This window comes from Crocodylus siamensis, chromosome 5 (assembly GCF_052110815.1).
Source record: "Crocodylus siamensis isolate JL-2025a chromosome 5, ASM5211081v1, whole genome shotgun sequence".
Classification (NCBI taxonomy): Eukaryota; Metazoa; Chordata; order Crocodylia; family Crocodylidae; genus Crocodylus; species Crocodylus siamensis.
Genome location: NC_143399.1, coordinates 118,013,097 through 118,028,350, shown reverse-complemented (window position 1 = coordinate 118,028,350; position 15,254 = coordinate 118,013,097). Strand labels below are relative to the sequence as shown.

At 45.3% G+C, this 15,254-nt stretch overlaps 1 protein-coding gene across 3 annotated transcripts in view; it reads left to right on the top strand.

Annotated features, from left to right (window-relative positions):
• The first annotated feature begins 820 nt into the window (after positions 1-820).
• Positions 821-15,254, top strand: part of BLVRA (biliverdin reductase A) — a 41,580-nt gene continuing 27,146 nt past the window's right edge. The window contains exon 1 of one of the 3 annotated variants that reach the window (XM_090050032.1): positions 821-901. The gene's annotated coding sequence lies outside the window, so the exon portion shown is untranslated. The other 2 variants (XM_090050034.1, XM_090050031.1) reach the window with 2 other exon arrangements.

Sequence of the window (15,254 nt, the reverse complement as noted above, 5' to 3'; positions counted from 1 at the left end):
AGCTGGTGGGCTGCATCCTATTTTTATATAACACATCATGCACTTTGCACCCTATCCTTTTGTTAAGAATCTGCTTACTTAAACATTAGCAAAGTTAGTTGCTTTTAATATATCATCCAGCCTTGTGACTAGCAGCTTTTGCTGAGGTTACTTTTAATATATTATCCAGCCTTGTGACCAGCGACTTTTGCTGAGACACAGGAAAAAGCCTTTATTCAGCTGCACACCCAGTACTCCCCAAAATTCATACTTTACCATAACAGTTATGTCCTTAGACCAAAGGTTGTCAACTGGGGGTACGCATACCCCTGGGGGTACTTTAAAAGGTCCCAGCAGGTAGGTGGGGGTGGGGTGGTGCGCCACCACCTCACAGGAGCAGGGCTGGAGAGCATGGCCGCACAGACACCGCGCTGCTGCAGCTCCCCCCTGTCCTGCTCCCTGTCCCTGGGGTACGCTTATTAAAAAGGAGGCTGCCGGTGGTACACTTATTAAAAAAGGTTGAAAACCCCGGCCTTAAACCAACACAGCTACAACCTACGCTCCTGGGATGTATGGCAAGGTATCCAGGTTGTAGCCGTATGGGTCCTGAGGCACAAAGGAAACAGGACTCATGGTGGGGGTGATATCTTTTATTTGCCCAACTAGATTTTTGCACCCAAAAAAAAAGAAAATTGTTGAATTGCAAGCTTTTGTGCACTTCTTCAGCCCTAGGAGAAAAGGCTGTCAAAGGGAAGACTGGACACACTTCAGGTACCAGCCCTCTTCCTGAAGGGACTCCCACCCCTCTACCAATGCGGCTCCTCCCACACCCCGGGGTGGGTGCAAGTCCGGGTCCTGCAAAGCAGCTGCCACGGCTCCCTCAGCCACAGCCGAGCTGGGCAGCGACTCGCAAGTGCGGCAGGTGCTGGGCCCCCCGAGCCGGGCGGGGCGGAGCGGGGCGGGGCCGGCGGGGGGCGGGGCGAGGCGAGGCTAGGCCGGCGGGGGCGGGGCCAGGCCGGGCCGCGAGGAGTCGGGCCGAGGTAAGGTTGCTCGGGGCCGGGCGGGCGGAGTTGAGTCCCCGCGGCTGGGGACCCGGGGGCTGGGGCTTGGGTTTCGCTGGGCAGGAAAGGACCTGGGCTCACTCCCAGCGGGCGGGACGCCAGCCTGCCGGGTGCGCGGAAGGAGCTGCCCGCAGAGCCGGGAGCCGATTCTTCCCCCGTTTGGCCCCAGCCAGGCCACATCTACGCCCAGCTTTGCCCTCCCCCCCGCCCCAGCTACACAAGGGGTGTGGATGGGTTGGAGCGAGTCCGGCAGCTGGCAACGCACATGGTCTCAGGGCTGGGGTGGTCTAAGGACACGGGCAGACAAGGTGCTTTGGGTAAATCCCAGCGGCGAGGCATAGGGGGTGCATGCCTGTGCACCCCCTGGAAGCACCAGCCGCTGGCTTGGTGAGCGACCACTGGGGGACTCCCCCTGCCAGTGATCAGCTGCTGGGGGACCCCCCTACCCCATTGGCGATCAGCTGTTGGTCAGCGATCTGGTGCCCCCCCCCAGACTCAGGAAGCACCAGTCACCCATGGTCAATTCAGTACCTTTGGGTATCTCCGCCACTGGCAGGGGGTCAGATTCGATGATCCTCTGAGGTCCCTTCCGACCCTAGCATCTATGTATCTATAAAAGAAACCATTTTATTAGACCCACTCAAATTTGAGTGGGGTCTAATACAAGGGATCGGGCTTACCCAAAGAACCTTGTTTGAGGGTCGAGGCATGTGACTGCTGGGGGAGCTGGGCTTATTTAGTCTGGAGAGGAGGCGGCAGAGGGGGGATTTCATAGCAGGTGGCTGCAAAGAGGACAGAGCTGGACTGTTCTTGGTGCTGGCAGGTTGGCAGAAGAAGCAGCAACTGTCTCAAGTTGCGGCAAGGAAAGTTTAGGTTGGATTTTGGAAAAAACTCTCTCAGGAGCAGGGTAGTAAAGCAGTGAAACAGGTTATGTGGCATCAACGACTGATGCCTCCCAAGACTGGGGGGGGGAGGGACACCATTTGTAGGTGACAGCACTGACAGCAAGCAGGAACCACCCGCAGACACCAGCAGCAGTGGGGATGACAAGCAGGAGCTGCCTGCAGATGCCAGTGGCGGCATCGACCGAGGGGGTGGGGAGCGAGGGGCGACCACACACAGAAGCTGGCAGCAGCTTCTGTGGCAGGCAGTCTCAGGCGGAGGGGGCACATGCCCCCCTATGCGTCACCTATGTTACCCAGAGAGGTGGTGCAAGCTCCATCCTTGGAGGTTTTCATGAGCTGAGGAGACAGAATCTTGTCTGGGATGATCTAGTTGGGGATGGTCCTGCTTTGAGCAGGAGGTTGGGCAAAATGGCATTTTGAGGTAACTTCCAACCCAAATTTTCTATGATTTTATGACAAGGGTGATGGAGGATGCTGCAGTAAGCTAAAGCTTGGGGGAGTCCATTTACCTTCCCCCCTCACATCCCCAGCACCCAAAGGTAGCCAGGGCAGTGGCAGAGGATTAACAGTGAACCCCCCACCACCAGGCCTCAGTTTACCCCCTGAGGAAAATGAGGCTATGTCCATGCTCCTGAGGAGTCTTGCAAATGTCACTTCCTCTCAGCAAGGGGCTGGAGCAAAGTGTCTTTTTCTAGCAGTGTGCAGTATGATCTTTGGATTTCATGCCTAAGCAGTCCTCTTCGACAGGGTGTCTTGATTTCACTGCTTTGCCCGCGTGGTAGGGCTTTGCTGAGCTGTAAAGCAAGGCTCACCATTTGCCCATGAATGGAACCCTTCTTGTTTGAGCTCTGCTGATGGGCTCTGTGTTTTGTTTCTCATTGTTTAACCTGTGGGTTAAACCTATACATATCTGGTTTGCATCAACTAAGGATGGCCATTTGTTGGTCAGCTTGTCACAAAGAGCAGCTCTTTTCGTTACACAACAGCGGTGAAAAAGTGGAAGTCAGCTATCAGATACATTTCCAGCATCTCTTAAAATCATCGATTTACCTCCTTTCATACCAGGTTAATATCTTGATCCCAGAAAGTTAAGGGGAGACAGAAGTGTGCTGTTCAACAGAAGCTGGCACAGGACAGCCAAGTACAATGTCCAAAGCCATTTGTGTAGAATGTAGGCACCTCTCTGTGACTTGCTTGAATATTTTGGAAGAAGAAAACCAATTTGTTTCATTGTGAAGCCCACTTTAAATTGTAACACTTACAAAGTGAAGAGCAATAGATGGAAAAAGCTTCATTAAGGAAATGTTAAAATGACAGGACCCTGCACATGGTAATTGCATTGGTACAGTGGTGCAAGGTTGTAAGATATTCCTAGACACTGGTTTAACATTTGGTGTCCAATTGCTGAGGTGGGGACTATTCAATAGCATTAGTAAGTCTTTGCAAGTATGTAAGATGGGGGGGGAGTTCAGTTGCTTCTGGCAGGTCATCTCAGCCAGCTCTCTTTATGTGGGTGATAGCCAGTAATGTGCTTGATGTACAGCACATAATATTGTACTTTTCTGCAATACAATTGTAGCCAGATATATAACACCAAACAAATCAGAGGTTTCAAGATTGTTATAAAATACGAGGGTTGGTTACTGTGACATCAGTTTCAGAACATACATTGAAAAGCTTTAGCAACAGCTGTAAGAACTTTTTTTGATCTGATCAAAAAAAAAAACAACCCCTCCAAGTAGTTTTTCTCCCAGTCTTGTTCTTGGGAAATGATCCAATTATTTTAAGCAAGAATCTTCCTCTCAGATAAACACTTAGTCTAAGACAGACATGCTGCATGGACATTTCAGCCTTGATAGTTAAAATCTGACAAAGTTTTATAAGTAACTAAGAACAAGATTGTTATACTAGGGAATGTCTAACAAGCTTAACTATTTTTGTTTATTTAACCCTTGCAATTGCTCTTACTTCTGGATAGGTCAACTTCTTTTCCATTTGAGAGCAAATCTGTTTGTGAATTTGCGCTGTTCACTGCCATATACAATTGTCTTTTAAATCAAATAAATCTCTCCCTCCTATCCCGTTTTCCCCCCTCTCCCAAAGACTGGTCCTAGTCACTTTTTTAGGAGATTAATTCAGAAACAGTTTGGGATCATGAGAGGTTTCAGTTGTTCTTGATGCTTGCTCTTACTAGGACAGGGTATGTGACATAGAATCGGAGAGGGGAATCGCTCTCTTCTAACCTTTCTGTTTTCTTACTTGTGGTACAGTGATTTTTTAAAAGCATTAATAACTGGACAAGCTTATATCCCAATGACCACAGAAGAATGGACCCTTGTTTGTAAATACCAATAGGCTTGACTTTCAAAAGATGCAGAGCAGCTGCAGCATCTGTTAAGATCAACATGCAATTCTGAAATTCATGCCGGTTACATCAAATGTTCTCTAATAGGTTAGGATCAGACCTTAATCAGGTCACCCTTTATAATGCTTACTTTTCCCAATGGCAAATGAGTCATCTATGTTGAAATATTTATGAATAAAATGGGAAAACAAACTGAGCTTTCAAATAAAACCGAAATATCTCATCTTTTGATCTTGAGCAGCAGAGTGTAGACAAGATACAAAGAGGAAGAGAATGTAAAGAGGTGTAGACGACATGCACCCTGGTGTGAACCTGTTAGATTGGTTTCTATTTGGATTTCTTTGTTTTATATGCGTTTTTCATCTTGACCTTTTAAGAACATAAGTGAGAGGTGTAAAAGTGGACCTTTTTATGATATTCCATTATTTTTTGTGGCAGTTGATGGGAGCCCGTTTATCTTGTAAGTAACTGCCCTGCCAGGGGTGTGGTCTGTTCAAGGGCTATCTGTGTTTGCCTCCTGGATGTAGACTGTGGTGATAGTGGGAGCTCAGATAACTTGTGGATGAAATGAAGAAAAGAACCAAAATGTCACTGAAAAGGGGCTTAGTTGTCTTCAGCAAACACTGTTTATAGCAGGAAGGTGACTGTCCTTGACAGCTGATTGGCACAGTACCCTTATAATTACTTAGCTTCTTGACTCTGTCCCCTTGTAAAACCACATTTGGCAAGAGATAGATGCCCTTTCAACTCCAGTTTTCAAGACACCAGACACCTTTGGTCTAAGTTTTCATGTGGTGCACAGGGTAGTGAGGCATTGGGAACCCTTAGATAATGAAGTGCTGTGCAAGAAGATTAAGCATAATACATAGAAATAGGTGTTTACAACTTATTTAGCTGTAAGAATACGGAGGACATTTTTTTAATATTGCAGCTGCCTTTAGGCATTTCTAATGTGCTCATTACTATTGAAGCTAGACACTAAATGCCAAATTAAGGACTGCAGTATATTTGTTCGTGAAAAACCCTGTTTCCTCTCACATTTTGGCTTGGTAAATGGTATTCTTTTTTTCCCACTGAAACACTGCTATGTTTTCTTCTTCTGGGCTCTGCTTTTTTCTCTTCATGTGGATGAAAGGCAGGGGGGAAAGGCTCAGGGAAAATATGGGGTCATTAAAGAAGGAAATGGCAGCAGCAGCAGTTGAGTAGAAAACAGGGCAGGGTCTAAAGTTCTCTGGATAAAATCAGCCTGCTTGATCCTGCAGCCTAATACATTGCTCTAGACCAGTGGTTTTCAATCTATGGTCAGTGGACCCCTAAGGGGTCCACAGACTATGTCTGAGGGGTCCGCAAAAGATGACTATGATAAGTCAAAAGTATGTGAACACCCACACTTACCATTCAAAGGGGTTCACACCTCTGGTCAAAATTTTTAGGGGGCTGCAAATGAAAAAAGATTGAAAACCATTGTTCTAGACTCCTGGCACACACTGAAAACAATAGGATTCTCTTTAGGGCAGGGGTTGGCAACATTTGTCGGCAGAGTACCAAAAACTCCTGCAACTTTAACTTGTAAGGTTGTTGCAGATGCCAGGGGAGTTGCCAGGGACAGATCCTTGTTATGGCAGCTCAGCCCCAGCCCCTTCTCCTTCCCCACATCTACCGTGAGGCACTCATGCCAAGCAAAATGCCTTCAATGTTGTGTGCCACACTCTGGAACCCGTGCCAGCGGTTACCTACCCCTGCTTTGGTAGTGGTGGCAATGGCTTGTTTTATGCAACTGAGGCCTGAAGATGGTTGTTATTCTGGTATTTATGTAATTTTGTGCTGGTTTCACTGCTAAGTAGCATGCCGGGACAAGGCTCTTATTTTGGCATTTCTGGTGAATGTAGTGACTAGAACAGCCTTCTTGTGCTTTTCTTCAAGGTAATTTGTTAATTTTTCTCGGGAGCATTTGCTTAATTAAAGGTGTGAACAGTTTGTCTTTGTATAACAGCAGAATTTACTTCTGTGCCCTGCCTCTTACAGGCAAATGTAAATATGTTGCAGACTGGAAATTTCATATGACTGAAATCAGGAGTTCACAGAAATTAGAGATGGAAAAGGCTCATTATAATTAGCTCATTTACTCTGCCCCCTTGTAAAACAGAAATTAATTACTTTGACATTGCCAAAGGCCTGGGAGACACTTGCAGCTTAGCATTAAGGCAGTCCCTGCCACAGTGGAATCATAACCTGTGTAGAGGGGTGATATATAGACCAAATACAGTCTAGGAGTAGAATGGAAGCCAGGAGTCTTCAGTTCTATTCTGGGGGCCCCAGGGAATCAAGGTTTGGGACTACTTAGTCTGGAAAATGTATGTTGTGTTTTAGTATATATGATTGTTTTGTACACCATGCCTTGATGTGACAATAATTTTATTGTGTGCGGTCTCATTTCTAACCTGACATGCAAATAACACTCATGTGAACACTCATTTGAGCAGACTGTCTATGACCCCGGGGGTGGTCTGTTGTTGTGGAGTTGGGATATGCTTGTAACTGTTCTGTGCTGGAGAGATGATATGGCCTTGTGTCGGGCAAGCAAGCACAGCAACTGCCTTTACCTTTGCAATCTGGAGCACACCTGCTGGAACGGCACCTGTCAAACCTGCTATGAGACAGAGTGCCTTAATGCTGCCTTGAGCATAGCTCTGTGTGTTACAGGCCTAATTTGACCCATGATGCTTAATGTCAAAAACAGAATGTTACATTTTTAAAGCATGAAAGGTGTGGTCTTGCGAGTGATCACCTCCTGAGAGCTGTGGGGTCACTTCAAGTCCCAGGCAAGTCTGAGGGACCACTTACCAGCTTGCAGGAATGGGCCCTAAATTGCTTTTGCACAGCCCTGGAACCACAAATAAACCAGGCTGCAAAATTGCTTAGCCCAGTGTCAGCAACATTTTTGAGCAGTGCCTAAAACACCAGCGACCTCGACTTGTAAGACATTGGTATGCCAGGGGCGGGCAGCAGGGGGGGCTGCAAAGGGCCCAATCTTTGTTGTGGCAGCACACCCCTGGTCCTTTCCCCAAAGCATGAGTGCCAAGCAAAATACTTTTATATGCTACACTCTGGTACCTCTGCTGGGGGTTGCCTACCCCTGGCTTAGCCTCTTTCATTTAGCTCTCAGATAGCCTCTGTCACCAAAGATGTAATTTTTTAAAAATCAGATGATCAGCATGTGGTTTACAAAATATGTATACAGTATATTGTCTTCTACTTTTAACTGGTTTATCTTTAGTGGGGTAGACAGACATAACACTTAGGACATTCTAAATACGCTTTAACCCCAAGGATGGGTCCCCACTTGCAGGGGTGTGTGGTTTGCAGCATCACAAATCGCATGTGGGGAATGTGAAAATGTGTGCCATGCTGCAAATTTAGTTCCAGAAAATATGGGTAGCACAAAAAAAAAAAGCATCAGAACAAAAAGTGGCACATCACATGCAAAACAAGCGTGCACCAGCACAAACACAGGCTGGGCTATCCAGAGCAATGGTCTGGCTGCTGGCCAGGCCTCTGTGCTGCCCCTGCTGCTCCAGCACTCCACCAGGTAAAACAGGTAAAACTACTGGGACTAGCACAGGTGCTGGCCCCAGCCTCCTCTACCCCTAACTGGGATAGTTTGCTGCACACCGAAGCACACATGCAGGGGGGTGTGATGGGACACAAAGCAGTGGCACAAATTTGTGTCGCTGCTATTTGTGCCTCTACAAGCACACACCCCTGCATGTGGGGACTGTATGTACAGGCCACTTCAGACCAGTGTAAACCTTCTCAAAAGCTCACTAGGAATATTGGGTACGACTTTGAGCCAGTCTTCCTTGACCTGGTTCAGTGTTGTGTGTGGACACGGAACATTACATGCCTAGTGTCAGCTCAGTACTCTGTGTATCCCAACCCATGTAGGGCAATGGGGCTGCTCTGGGATGCAGCCAGGGCTATAGTGCCCAAAGATCTGTTGCCTACTGAGAGCACTGTGCAGCAGTAGGGGAGCAGAAGGCCTTTATATCAATTTTACTTCCCAGCTAGGGACCCTGGGTGGGGACCCCAGGCTTATTTGCAGGGAAGGGTGGCCAGATTAAGGGTGGCCTTTGTGGTGGGGGGAGAAGGAAACAGAGCCATTAATGGGTAGTTCATAGGTGACAGTGAGCATGTCTACACAAGACACTTAATGCACAGAAGACTAATTCTACTGTTCATTAGTGTCACTGGCAAAAACGGTGCTAATGCACAGTAGATTTAGTCTAATGTGCATTAATATCACCAAAAAAAGTTCATCTGCAGTAATGCGCAATAGCACCAATCATGGCACATTAAGTTAGTACCTGTCCTTATAGGTACTAAACTTTAATATACTGTAATTACAGTGCATTAATGAACCCATTGAGGCTAAAGTTGGTTCCTTCTTTTAGGAACCAGGCAGAGAATAAGGAACTTTTTCAAAGCTAATCTTTACACTGCAGCTTCATTAGTTGACAGCCATTCTGTTCTATTCTCAATATGATTTAGCTCATTAACTGTTCATTGTTCCTCTCTCTCTGTGCAGACAAGATTCTTTGGGTAAATCTGATTTCTTTTATTAGACTGACACAAATAGTTGGAAAAATTATTCTTAGCAAGCTTTTGGGCACAAACACCCTGTGCCAGGCTGAGGAGCCGTCTGCAGATGGTCTGTGCTCTTCCTAGATGGAGTGGTAAAGCAGCCAGAGGCCAGTATGTATGCAAGAAAGCCAGTCTCTTTCTTTGTACTGCACCCCTGCAGCCAGCCCTGTCCTGAAGGTCCCACCCCACACACACCGGGGCTGAAGAGCCAGGGAATTCTTGGGGGGCCCCAAACTCCCAGCTCCCTGCAAACCTGAGGATGGGGATAACAGACCAGAGATGTGTGTTTTGTGGAAAATTTTCCAATGTCTTAAATAGAGTGTGATCTGATTTAGTATTTTTATCTGACTTATATTTAGTAAACAAAACTAAAAAAGTGCCCCCATGTATATTTTATGTCCCAATAGCCACAAGTATTTGAACTGACATATTTGATTAGGAAAAAAATTAAATACAGTACATTTAATGTGGTTTAAAAGTTATATTCAAACAAATTCAAAGCTTTATGTGGAAAGCAACTATTTTTATTGGAATACTTATTAAAATGTAAAGACAATACACAATAGCATGTACTTCCTTTATATTGTTTGTTTACATTTAAGAAAAAAAATGAAGGCACTGAAAACTGTTGACACACTAATTTTAGCATACCCAAAGAACTGTGCATTATATGCCATGCTTTGGTTTTGATTTGACCCACACAGCCAATTAGGTGAATTCATAACTTGATTTTTGGTTTGGATTCTTATGTGAGTGTATTTACCCTCCTGTTTACAAGTCAATAAAACATGTATGTACTCTCTCACACACTTCCTAAGGATAATCACCTGAAAAGCATTAATTACAACCTCAAAACTGTCAAGCTTGTTTAATATTGTATTGGCATCCATTCATCATTACTATAATGAATTTTATGAAACAGTGAATTTTTAGAAATGGAAAATTTCCCATGGAAAAATAAAGCACTGCAAAATTTTCCACCCCACATCTCTGTAACAGACCCCCCCTCAGTGCCTGGCAAACTCTTCCGTTCCAATCCTCTGCTCTAGTCTGGGTCTTCTTCTCCCTCTGTCTGACATGTCTTGAAGGACTTGATCAAAATTCTTTTTTTTTTTTAATTTTGAAATGTTTTAAATGTTCTAATCTAAAGATTAGAAAAGCATGTGGGCCTCAATCTCCAATGCTCTGTATTTTGTGCTGTTATACTGTGCATTTTGTGCATTTTAGTATACTGCTGTTTACAGTAGTGAAATTGTAGCATTTGGAATCATGGGGCTTTTATACACATACAGGTTTCCCTCGCTTTACACAGTACATACGTTCCCAGAGAATGGTGCATAAATCAAGTTCGCATAAAACAAACCCACTTTCCAGTGTAACAAATAGGGATAGGTTCCTATGGCGGTGAGGGAGGGAGTGAGGCTGGGACTAGGGAAGGATCGGGGGGAGGGGTGCTGCTCCTGAGACTGCACAAGGCAGCAAAGCAGAGGGAACAGAGCAGCACACCCCCCAGCCCTGGGAGTGGCCAATACCAGTGGCCTGCAGCCATTGGGCTGCATCATGCTCCGCTGTCCCCACTCACCTCTGCTCCTGGGCTGCACCAGGCCCGGGTGCAGGCAGCTGGTGTCAGCTGCTTCTGGGGCTGCTGCAGTTGGGGCTGGCGTGAATGCTGTGCCCCGCGCCGCCTGGGGCTCTGCTTGTCCGCGCTCACCCCAGCCCATGCTATAGCAGCCCTGGGAGCAGCCAACACCAGCTGCCTGCACCACAGCATGATGCAGCCCAGGACCTAGGATGAGCCCAGGCGCAGGGGGATAGGCAGAGGATGGTGCAGCTCAGTGGCTGCAGGCAGCTGGTGCTGGCCATTCCCAGGGCCGCTGCAGCCAGGGCTGGGGTGAGTGGGGCCACAGCTCTTTCCCCTCCCCCCACAGACTTACCTGCTGGGGTCAGGGGGCATCTATGTTCATCGCATAAGAGCAAATTTACCTCACATGTAACAAATTATGGGTCTAAATATGCTCATTGCATAAGAGCGAATTCGCATATAAAGAACCTGCATAAATTGAGGGAAGCCTGTACATCTGTCTGCTCTGATGTGCTGGAGATCTGGTGCATCAGAGCAGACTTCATTAATAGAGTCTGCTCCGCACGTGAGCTGAGGCACCCAGTGTTGCGTCATATACATTTGTATAAATGGAGAAATGCATGTCAGCTCTGAGAAAATGGTGACGGTGTGCTTTTGAACTAAAACTCCTTCAATGTATTTTAGTTCAAAAGCGTGCTACCGCCATTTTCTCAGGACTGACATGCATTTTGCTGTTTATACAAATGCATGCACTGCAGCACCAGGCGCTTTTAAAAGCGCCTGGTGCTGCAGTGTAAAATTGTGTACACGTGCACATGGTGCTATATACTGCAGTAAGTGACTTAATAGGACCAGTCCCCTTCTCATATGCTCTGAGCATCTTATGACTCAATTTTAAAAGTGCATTAATTAACAAGCTTTACAACCAGTCCCTAGAGGGCCTTGCCTTATTTACTCCAGCATTTCTGTTATGCGGATTAAGTTGCCTAGGGCCATTTGCCAGATAAGTGGCGGAGTTGCAAACAAACATCACTTGGATCTCCAGTTTCCCCATCTGGAACCTGGCTAGGTTGAAAAACTGGATAGAAAACTGGTGGGAGGGATTGTCAGGCTAAAGGGTAGTAATAAATGGTTCAATGTCTAGCTGGCAACTGGTATCAAGTAGAGTGTCTCGGGGTTGGTCCTGGGGCTGGTTTTGTTCAATATCTTCATCAGGGACCTGGGATGGAGGGCACCCTCAGCAGGTTTGTAGATGATGCCAAGCTGGGGGGAGTAGTAGATACATTAGAAGGTGGGGCTAGGATTCAGAGAGACCTAGACAAATTGGAAGATTGGACCAAAAGAAATCTCATGAGCCATGTCCACATGAGTGTGGAAGTTTGTTTCCCCAAGGACAAGAAGCGGTGGCATACCTTGTGCTGGTGTTACTTGTGCCAATAGCACAATAACTCATCTGGCCCCATGGGCAGGATCAATCCATGTGCTGGATGAATGGATTGGGTCACCACCCCTACAGCCACAGGAAGGTTTCTCCCCTTCTGCCATCAAGGCAATGGGCCCTATGACTTGGCTTTGGATATGGACTATGTTTGACACTTTTGTGTTGGGGCATTCACCCAGAAAGCAGGAGACCCAGGTTCTAGTCCCTTTCTCACCCAGAGGGGATTTAAAATCACACCTGTATTTCTCTGACTAACCAGCACAGTGCTCGAACTACTACACTACACGTTAAGCATTATATAGTGTACTCTGCAGCATTCCTTTTGAGGCTAAGCCACAGCACTTTGCATTTAATAGTCATTGGATAAAATGAATGGAGAGCAGGAAAGAATTTTTTCCCTATTGGGAACAAAGGTGTAGACTAGAACCTAGTGCTTGTTGCTTTCCAGAGCAGCAGCCGTATCTCAGTGGGTCACATAGACCCTAGCTTGTTCTTTTCCATCAGATTCTACATAGACTTTCTCTTGGCTGCCCACAAGGCCAGCTTCAAAAGGAGTGCTGAAAAGGAGCCTGGATAATGCCATATCTGTGGTGTGGTTGTTTGCGCACTCTCTTAGGAAGTCGAAGAGGGTTCAAGCCTCTTTTGAGTAAGGTAAGTGCTCCACCACCCCAGCTACAATTTTGTCACTTGGGGACATACACTGGCTCTGCAAATGTAAACTAGATGGACAAAGTGAAATGGGAATTTGCCATATATATGTGCAAAATCCACATTCTGATTTTGTGCAGCTTGGCTCGAGTAAAGTGACCTCTTCATTCAGGAGACGCAAACCTAGCAAGTTTAAAATTGAAAATTGCGTTCATTTTTAAATGGGTCTCTCTGTAAGCAAGTGATAGGCACACATTTTAAAATTGAAGAAACAGAATATGGTAGAAGGATAAAAGATAAAAAAAGAAACTGCCAAGTTGGGTAGGTCAAACTTTCTAGAAGAGGCCATTTTAATAGCAATTTTAGATTTTAAATAAACTTACCAGGAAGTGGATACATACAAGGAGACTGTTTCCTCCCTCCTCCACTTGAATTCAGGTAGTATTATCACGTTATGCCATAATTCCGATACAATCTCTGAATAGTTTGCATTCTGAATAAAACAAAATATGAATGGGAGCAAAGAAAGGATTGGGGCGTTATTACTTACCCCCTCTTAGTCTCTTCTCATTCTAGACGTGGTCCCTGCATGTTGAAAGTTGGATGGGGCTGGGATGGTGCAGGCAATAAGGCACATGGTTGCTAGCCCAGAAGCTGCAATTTCAAGGCCACAGCAGGCCTGTCATATTCCAACAAATCTGTGAATTCTGATAAATATCTTGTCACAAGGACACAAAAAAGGAAGGGGTTGAGTTTGCGACCAAGTGGTTTGGTTGCTTCCCATGTTGACCTCTCCTATCATAGAGGCCTTCTTTCTACAGGACAATCAGGAGCATTATGCAGTATAATCTCATAAATCTAGCATGCTTGGGACCGAGCACCTGCCAGAAATTTGAAAATTCTGTTTTTTTAAACCGACAGTGCAGTGTCGTGGATGGCGGGAGCAGCTGCCACGTGCAAGCTTTTCCCTCTGTGTCTGGGGGAGCGGAGGGGGAAGCTTAAAAAGTGCTGGATTTTTGAGAATTCCAGAGTTTGGATATGCAGATTTATGAGGTTATAGTGTATTAACTCATCAGCCACCCTTCCCTGATTCCTTGTCTTTTAAGGATTATTCCTAAATGAATTAGGGGGAAAAGGGCTCATCAATAGTTTATGACATGTCCTAAATGTGAATGGAAAGTCAGCTTCACAGCACCCATTATCTGCAGAAGTATACCCATGTGTGGAAAAACTGGAGCCATGTCTTCTAATAGCTAAGGCAAGGTTCTGTAGATCACCAGTATAAGTGCACACACATGCAGCGCTTGTAATTACAGTACACATTACTGTGACTTATTTGTATTTTCCATTACAAATGATTCTAACAGTAATAAAAAGAACAATTAACTTGTGAAACTGGTTTTGTAGAGGCCAGAATCAGTGCTGGCTTTATGCCTGGTGGGATATACACGAATCAAATAATCCAGTGGACTTTATTTTTTATAAAGTGCATTTCCTAGACAGTTTTTCAGAGTTTTGTAGAGTGAGTCCAACATAAGCTAATGAGAAAAAGGAGGTTTAAATTGAGATTAAAAAATGCTTTAGGGGGCAGGTTAGAGCAACCAATTAGCAGGGATTAAATTCTTGTTATTCTTTATATTCGTTGCTACTTAGCTAAACGAGAAAAGGATCACAGCCCAAAACAAATCTTTTTCTTTTTTCCCCCCAATTTATTGTTCATTCTCTTGCAGAGATATTGTTTTAAAATGGAAAAGACACTTTTTAAAAAGGTAAAATAGATCATTTTCACAGTTAGTTGGGTAAGAATGAAATGGATGTGCTGGATATTGAAATCTCAGGAGCAAATGTTTGCTGTTCATAACTCTTCAATGTATCTTCTATACCTTTGATGTGGATTATTCCTGCAAGGCACTTTCCAGCAGGCCCCAACAGCTTTCTCTCTGCAGCACTATATTGAATGCTCTGATATCGCCGTTGTGCAAGGGTACAACTCCACCTTTTGAGTATCATGTTCTTTGTCAGGTTTGGCTATGGGCAAGTTGAGTAATCCTGACATCCATAAAGTATGATTACTAATCTGTCAACATAAATTTTGGCACTGGAGAGGGGAAGACCAGTTTGGGGGCAGAGGAGATGAGAAGAGCAGTTTTGAGACACCAGATATGCTTTTTTGAGTCCCAGGTGAGTCTGGCCTTAGCTATGTTAGGTGATTATGGCATCTAGTCTAGCTGGAATTGATTGGCAATCAGCTCAGAGTGAATTCCCAGTTCTGCAACTACAAAGACAGTCTCAGGTTGTAGGAAGTACTGATCAGAGCACTGACATTGTTTAAAGAATGGAAATATCAATGGCTAAAGGAGTGTTTTCTGAGTATGTGTATATTTGTTTCACCTTTCTTCTTGGTTATGTTTTCAGTGATGACAATAGTGGGAGTACTGTGAGCCAAGACAGAATTTCTGATTTGTTCTTTGCAGGACTCAGCTCGATGACCAAGTAGTAGAATTGTTCCCGAAGGGGAAGTTTTGTAGTGCAGAATGGCATGCTCAGCATTGCTGAAATATTGCAAGGAAGCATGTTTCTGTTAAGTGAAACTAGTTGCAATTAATCTCCTCCTCTCCTCCCCCCACTTCAT